The sequence below is a fragment of the Leuciscus leuciscus genome, assembly GCF_965113295.1.
Source record: "Leuciscus leuciscus genome assembly, chromosome: 9".
NCBI lineage: Eukaryota > Metazoa > Chordata > Actinopteri > Cypriniformes > Leuciscidae > Leuciscus > Leuciscus leuciscus.
This window is the reverse complement of record NC_138733.1, coordinates 3,488,416-3,496,060: the sequence shown is the minus strand read 5'-3', so window position 1 is coordinate 3,496,060 and position 7,645 is coordinate 3,488,416.

The window sequence follows — 7,645 nt, the reverse complement described above, 5'->3', positions numbered from 1 at the left end:
AGTTGTTCCAGAGTTAAGTTGCCGAAATATCGACCTCTTTTGAATTGTCAACTGTCTATATTGTATCAGAGGCCCTTTGCGATGCTTATACTGGTCTTCATTTGTACATGCACAGCGTAATTATTTATATTTTATGTTGGTTGTTTCAACCAATTTTCAAGCACTGCCTGCTAGCTAACGTTAGCTAACGTTAGTTAGCTAGCGCGACTTCGTCAGCTAAGAGTTCGGTAATGAATCGCTACCACCTTTATAGCAACTTTTATTTAATTTAATTTTTTGGGATATAACGTTACTAACTTTTCATTATGTTATTATTGTCTTGAGTGAAGCGGCTTGTGAGAACAATGCTGGACCTTTAGGATTGTTATGGCCATCACCAGTCCTGTCTGTTTCATGGATCACCTGCCCCTGGTTTTTGTTTTTCTTGTTCACACACACAAGCACACATTTTTGTTATCTGTCATTGTTTAATAAAAAATATTTTATTTGAAAACCTTCATTTGTATCAGCCATGCTTAAATTCGTTTTTAATCTGTTATAGTTTTGATAATGTGTATGGCCTTAATCTTAAAATAATATTCTTAGTCTTACCATGATCATGTTTCACGTTATGGTCCTGGGGGTGGCCACTTTCATCAGAAGAAGTGAGCTAGCTTCTAAGCGAATTCTGAACGGACCGCCACGGCAGACCTCTTTGCGTGATCACGAAGGTATATGGCTGAATCAAAATTTATAAGCAAAATCACGGGAATCAATAGCCTAATACAGCCCAGTTGTGCTAAAATAAATATCATGAGACGTCCATCATCAGATGAATGATATGGAAAAGTTAAGTTAGAGCCGCTAAAGCCAGTGCTACTACCCATGCGAACATGAACACTAAGCTTTTCCCTCCAAAAATATAGCTTAAAACTTATCTCCAAATGCAAAACTGACATTAACAAAATGCAATAATGCAATAACAGCTGAAAAAGTACTTGGGTGTGTGTTTTATTTTATATTTACCGTTCAATAATGCAATCGCTGCTGTCTGTCCCATAGAAGAACATGACAGCCAGCGTACGTTTTGGAACTATTGGGGCTTACATGAACCACGTGACAGCCATAGCGGCGACATCAAAGAGTGTCGCAACTCTCTCTCTCTATGGCTCTGGCTGAGACCAATCACAACAGACTGGGTCATCTGACCAATCAGAGCAGAGTAGACCAATCACAACAGACGGGGTCATCTGACCAATCAGAGCAGAGTAGACCAATCACAACAGACTGGGCCATCTGACCAATCAGAGCAGAGTAGACTAATCCCAACAGACTGGACCATCTGACCAATCAGAGCAGAGTAGACCAATCACAACAGACTGGGTCATCTGACCAATCAGAGCAGAGTAGACCAATCCCAACAGACTGCAACATCTGACCAATCAGAGCAGAGTAGACCAATCCCAACAGACTGAGCCATCTGACCAATCAGAGCAGAGTAGACCAATCACAACAGACTGGGCCATCTGACCAATCAGAGCAGAGTAGACCAATCACAACAGACTGAACCATCTGACCAATCAGAGCAGAGTAGCTCTCAGAAAGGAGGGGGTTAGAGAGACTGAATCTTTGTTTTAGTAGTTTTAGACTCTTTGAAAAAGGAGGTGATGTGCAATATACATTATGAGAAAATTAAAGTAAATTTTGACCTTGGATGCATGCTATCAAATCAAAATTAGGAACCTTTAAAGTAGAATAATAGGAGCACTTTAACAAAAACTATAATAGTATGACACTACAATAACACTGATGTACAACAGGACAACGTACTTGCAATGCGTTAGACACACAGTCACAGGTGTTTGCAAAGACAAATGGTAATGAAAAACTCAAGTATGTGTTTGGCTATAAAGACATTATTGGGTCTCAGGGAAAAAATAAAATGATAAAAAAGATAGATATGTCATAAATCATGTTGAGAAAACAAGATTGTTTCATCAAGATAAAATTCTGAGCAGATGGAAAGAGCTGCAGAAATTCATTTAATCAGCGGTTTAGTACCGCCATGTTGCCCAACCAGCTGTTCCTGAAGAACGATGCTCTCTCTTTCAGGGTAAATGTGTGGTTACACGACACTCACAGACACCCAGAGCTACAGGACTACTTCCCCTTCTCCATCTGTCTATCAGCGCCGGAGATGAAGACAGGGATGTCAGGCGGCCATTAGGAGGGACAGTGAATGCTGACCGTATCTGAGATACACACACTGACACAAGCCACCTCTTCACTGTCTGACTGTAGAGAGAGTGAGTAGTGCTTTCCTGCGCAATCATAGAGTTTATTATTTTGTTTTGCTTTCAAATTCCTAACCATAGTTGAAGGGGTCATGACATTTGCCTTGATCTTTTGGTATGTAAGAGGTCTTTGTACCATTAAAACTTCCTGCAAGTTTCAGAGCTTAAGACGTCCTCCCCATTATAAACGAAGCATTTATTTAATCAAGCTCTAATTACAGCTCGTTGGGGATCCATGGTGAGAAGTGACGTCACGGTACGAAGTGACGTACCAGTCGTTTGCATATGACCGCCTCCAGCGCAAGACAACTACGCATCATTTCGCATCATCACATCGTTGTCACTCCACAGGTGTTCAGTCGACGTGCAGCGAGTGTATGTTTACAAGAAGATGGCGATGACGCACATGTGCTGTTCCTGGCTGTGGACAAACTAAATGTTTGAAGACGCTGCCGAACGATCCAGACGTCAGGGAAAACTGGATGCAGTTTATTTTTTGTGGACGTCCCAGTCACGGCAGTGTTAATTTAAGTGTGTGTTCTCTACATTTCAAGGATGACTATTTTGGGAACAAATGATGCTGGCTTTGGCAGAAAACTTTTGCCTAAAGATCAGGCCTTGCCGACTATTCTGGGCCCAACAACGCCGCCGCAAACTGTAAGTAATGTATTTCATCTTAAAACTACTTTTAGCCAATGACGTTAGCCAATCATACCAGTGGGCGTTAACACTGAACTCTTAAAGGGGAAACACCCCAAAAACAGACTGTTTGAATCAGAGGATGAGAAACAGGGTGGGAAAAGGTCATAAATCACTCAAATTTTAAAGTTTTGTGTCCAAAAAACTATAGTAATACTGTAATTGCACCTAAGGGAACATAATAAAACAAAAACAAAAACCATGTCATGACCCCTTTAAGAATGAGCAATAATAGTGAATCAAAACATCAGAAAACACTGTACAGATTGACCTTTTGACATCAGCCAGGTTTCTATCTAACAGTTATTAGAGCTGCACGATTAATCGTTTAAAGATCGCAATCTCAATTGAATGGTTCAATTCCCATGTGATTTTATTCCTAAATAACAACTTGAGTAACTTAATGCCCTCATATAAAGATTGCATCAATTGTATTGCTACACCAGTAGGTGGCGACAAGTGACTGTTAAAAATGTGTTTGTCATTGAATCATTTGTTCGTTCTAACATGCTGATTCATTGAGTAATGAAACAAGCGAAGTCTTTAAGAGTGAGTCATTGAATCATTCATTCAAGAGATTCGTTCAAATACGCTGATTCATCCAGTAATGAAACAAGCGAAGTTTTTATAAGTGATTTATTGAATCATTTATTTAAGAGATTCGTTCAAATACGCTGATTCATTGAGTAATGAAACAAGTGAAGTCTTTATAAAAGAGAGTCATTAAATCATTTATTAAAGAGATTCGTTCAAAAATGCTGATTCATCCAGTAATGAAACAAGTGAAGTCTTTATGAGTGAGTCATTGAATCATTTATTCAACCCAATTTTTTTAGAATTCATTCAGATTAATTAAATATTTTAAAATATACTGCAGAAATGAAGATTTTGTCAGAACCTCTAGTTGACGTTTTTTTTTATAATTTTTTTTATTGTCTGTCTGCAAAAAGATTGTGGTTCTCAATGTATCCACTGTACAGCTCCAGCTGTTATTCTTTACTAAACAAACAAAACTAAAATTATGTTAATAGAAATAAAATATAACATTAAAAAGTAAAAATGTATTTCAGTAAGTCACCAAGCCAACATTTCTAACTCTCTGTTTATTATTTAATTTATTTTAAAAATGAAAATCGGAAAAATGAAAACCAAGTGATATGTGTTTTTATACACATTTTGGCTTATATTGTTGGGAGTATGAGAGTAAAATATGCGTAAGAAATGCAAAATGTTCACTTGAGGTGGAATACATTTCTTTTGTAAAAAGATAAGCACATAAAATACATTTATAGATGTGCATTAAAAAGCTGTAAAAGCTTCTGAGAAATTATGATTTTGTTCTCTAGAACACATGGGACGGAAATGCTGCTTTATTGACAAACCGTGTTATGATATTTTGCAAGTAATTTACATAAATGAAATTGCAACTTGTATGGAAACTCAGCTATTGTCCTCCCTCTCTCTCCCTCTCACACACACACACACACACACACACACACACTCGTTCCCCAGTCCTGATCATGTGTTGGCGTGATTCGACAGCATAATTTCATTGAGCCTCATTTATAATTCCACAGTGGTTTTGTTCTCTTGAAAGATTCATCTCACACAGATTCTCACACACACACACACACACACACATTCCCAAGCCCCTCCCTCTTTTCCTCGCAGCACGCGCCGTGTTTCGTCCAGCTGTGTGTGCAGTTGTTCTCAACATCTGTTCCCTTGGCAACCGCCCCGGATCCTTCAGCTGTGAGGTCAGGCTGTTCCTGCTGTCAGAGATCCTGCAGAGAAGTGTGTGTGTGAATACAGGACACCTCAGCGAGAGCTCAGACGACAGCTTCACTGCTCGACCCTGAGGAGAGAAGAGCTCGCTTACCTGGACAGTGTTGAGGGAATCATACTGTAGACACACTCACATGCAATGTGATGTGGCAACCCTTTTCAAGGAATTTCAGATAAAGATTCTAAGAAATAATACAATGAATTATTATTATTATTAAGTTATAAAAAAATTAAAATACACTAAAATAACAACAAAAATTATTATTATTTTAAGCTAAAATGTTAGCTATATAAAAATAAAAGTAGTTGTTAATACAACATAGTTGTTGTTATTTTATTATAGCATTTTTTTCTTTTTTATTGCTTAGATTTTTTTTCTCCATTATTGTTATTGTTGTTATTATACAGTATATTTTCAAATTCATTTTTATTCATATTTATAATTATTTATAATTATTTATAATAACAATAATAATTATTATTATCATTGCGTAATGTTTTACATAATTTATTTTATGTAACTTACATTTATTTTTTGTAACTAAAATATTAATTTTAGTTTTTGTCATGATCCAGATTCCTTCATTCTCTGTCTCCCTCTTGTGGCCACATCTCACACTACACCATCACCCCGTTCTCATCAGTCCCAGCTGTTCCCATTTACCCTTAATCTCCACTCTATCATCTCACCTGTTTCTCCTTCCCTCCTGATGTTTCCTGCTATTTCTAACCCTCTCTTTCTCTGCCCCTTTGTCAGTTTATTCCAAGCTATCTAATGCTGAAGTCGCTTCTCTTACCTTTCTTGTCAAAACGAATCGAGTCCTGTCCTGTCCTGTCCTGTCCTGTCCTGTCCTGTCCTGTCCTGTCCTGTCCTGTCCTGTCCTGTCCTGTGTGGTTCGTGTGGAAGCCTCTCCTCGAGTCAGTAGACTCATCCACTCTCTTGCTGGCTCACTTAACTCTGCCCTGCCAATTCAGACGCTGAGTTCCTGAACAGACGCGGTATCCAGTCTACGGTACTCTCTCTCTCTCGGCGGACTTCGCCTCTCACTACAGTCTCTTCTCGGAGTCCAACTTCGCCTGACGCCCTGCTGCGCATCCTGAGTTCCAGTATTATCTGCTGCCTGCAGTTTACGTTGATTTCTACAAAGCGAAGTTTTCTGTTTTTTCCTGAGAAGATTTATGTTTGATTCAGTGATTCGCTTCTCATTTCCATTAAAGACTGAATTATTGTGAATCTCGCTTTTTGGTCCTCTATCTCTCATTATAACAGTTTTATTACTCTTTATAATATTTTATTTATAATTATTATTATTATTGCATAATGGTTTATACATTTTATTTTTTGTAACTTAAATATAATAATAATAATATGTTTAGCTATAAATTGCCCAGCTCTACTGCATTGTATTTGTGTAAATTAAAATATTACTTTTATTTTATTACAATTTATAAAAATAATTATTGTTGTTGTTGTTATTGCGTAATGGTTTGTAAAAAAAATTGTAACTTAAAAATAAAATTATAATTATGATAACATTAATATTAAATGATTGAGCTATAAATTGGCCAGCTCTACTTTATTGTGTATTTGTGTATCACAATAAGCCATGTTTAATCAAGCACAAATCTCTCACACACACCTCAGCTTGTTGAGTCAGTCCTGGTTAAGCTGCACTAACAGTGTAACCTGCCCAAAGAGCGCTCTGGTAATTCAGGTTCCCACAGAGAGAGAAAGGAACACGCAATGCATTCACAAGCTTCTGAAATATAGGCTGGGTTGCGTTTAAGAACAATACCTGATGATATCTCAGCATGATAATTCATTCCCAGAATGCCGGAGCCTCACGGCGAGACACTGATCAGAGAGGAGGAACCACACCTCCGGCATAATAACAAACTGCTTGTACTATTTCTGCAGTGCATATTGAGCAATATTTCTGCACACATGCAATACCAGGTGACCTTTTATATATATATATAAAAAATACTGTAACCCACAATGCAACATGCAACACCTCATAATTTGATCAAACTGCTATCATTTTGCACAAAATTCACAATGCATTGAGGTTGATATTCCTTCTAGTTCATTCGTCACACTGGGAATGGAGAGTGCGTACAGTATTTTGCTGTGATGTGCTCTGATTCCATGCAATACATTTTGGCAAAGTACATTACAGAAACAGTAAGAGTAGTATGTATGGTAGTATGCAATTCCAGATAGCTGTTGCATAATGCACACTAAGAAAAATAGTATGCACTAGAGTGTAAACACCGGCAGCATCTCAAACCGCTGAAAATGTCATGCACAGAATAATGTAAATATAATTAGTTTTTTCTTTTCGACCCACACATTTCTACATAAATGAATGCAAATGAAAAGGAATATTTAAACTGTGGTAACCCAGCTAGGGTTGTGCCGATGGACGTGATCACCATCGTGATGCCACGCCCCCCACCCTGTAAGGAAACCTATGGCTCGTGTCGTGAGCCACACCTGGCTCTTTGGCAAAAATCATGTGGCTCGCAAGGTCTCTCGTCTCACCCTTTACCAACAAACTGTCGATAAAAAAAAATGAAGACACATCAACAGAAATCGGCTCTCTGCAGAAAAAGCAGCCAATTACAATTCCCTTGTTGTAGCCTACAGCCTACCGAAGTTAATGAAAAGTTTATGATAATAATAATATTCAAGTTGTACCGGCAAAAGTGCGTGTTCAGTGCTGTTCGCGAGTGTCACGAGTCACCACAGCAATCCACTAACCACTTACGTTTCTGTGGTGGTAACCTAACAGTTACAGCTCCTGCACTGGGATTCAAACTGGCGAAAACCATTTTAGAACAGCAGCGAAAATGTAAAAGTAGGCTATATAAACTTTAATATATCC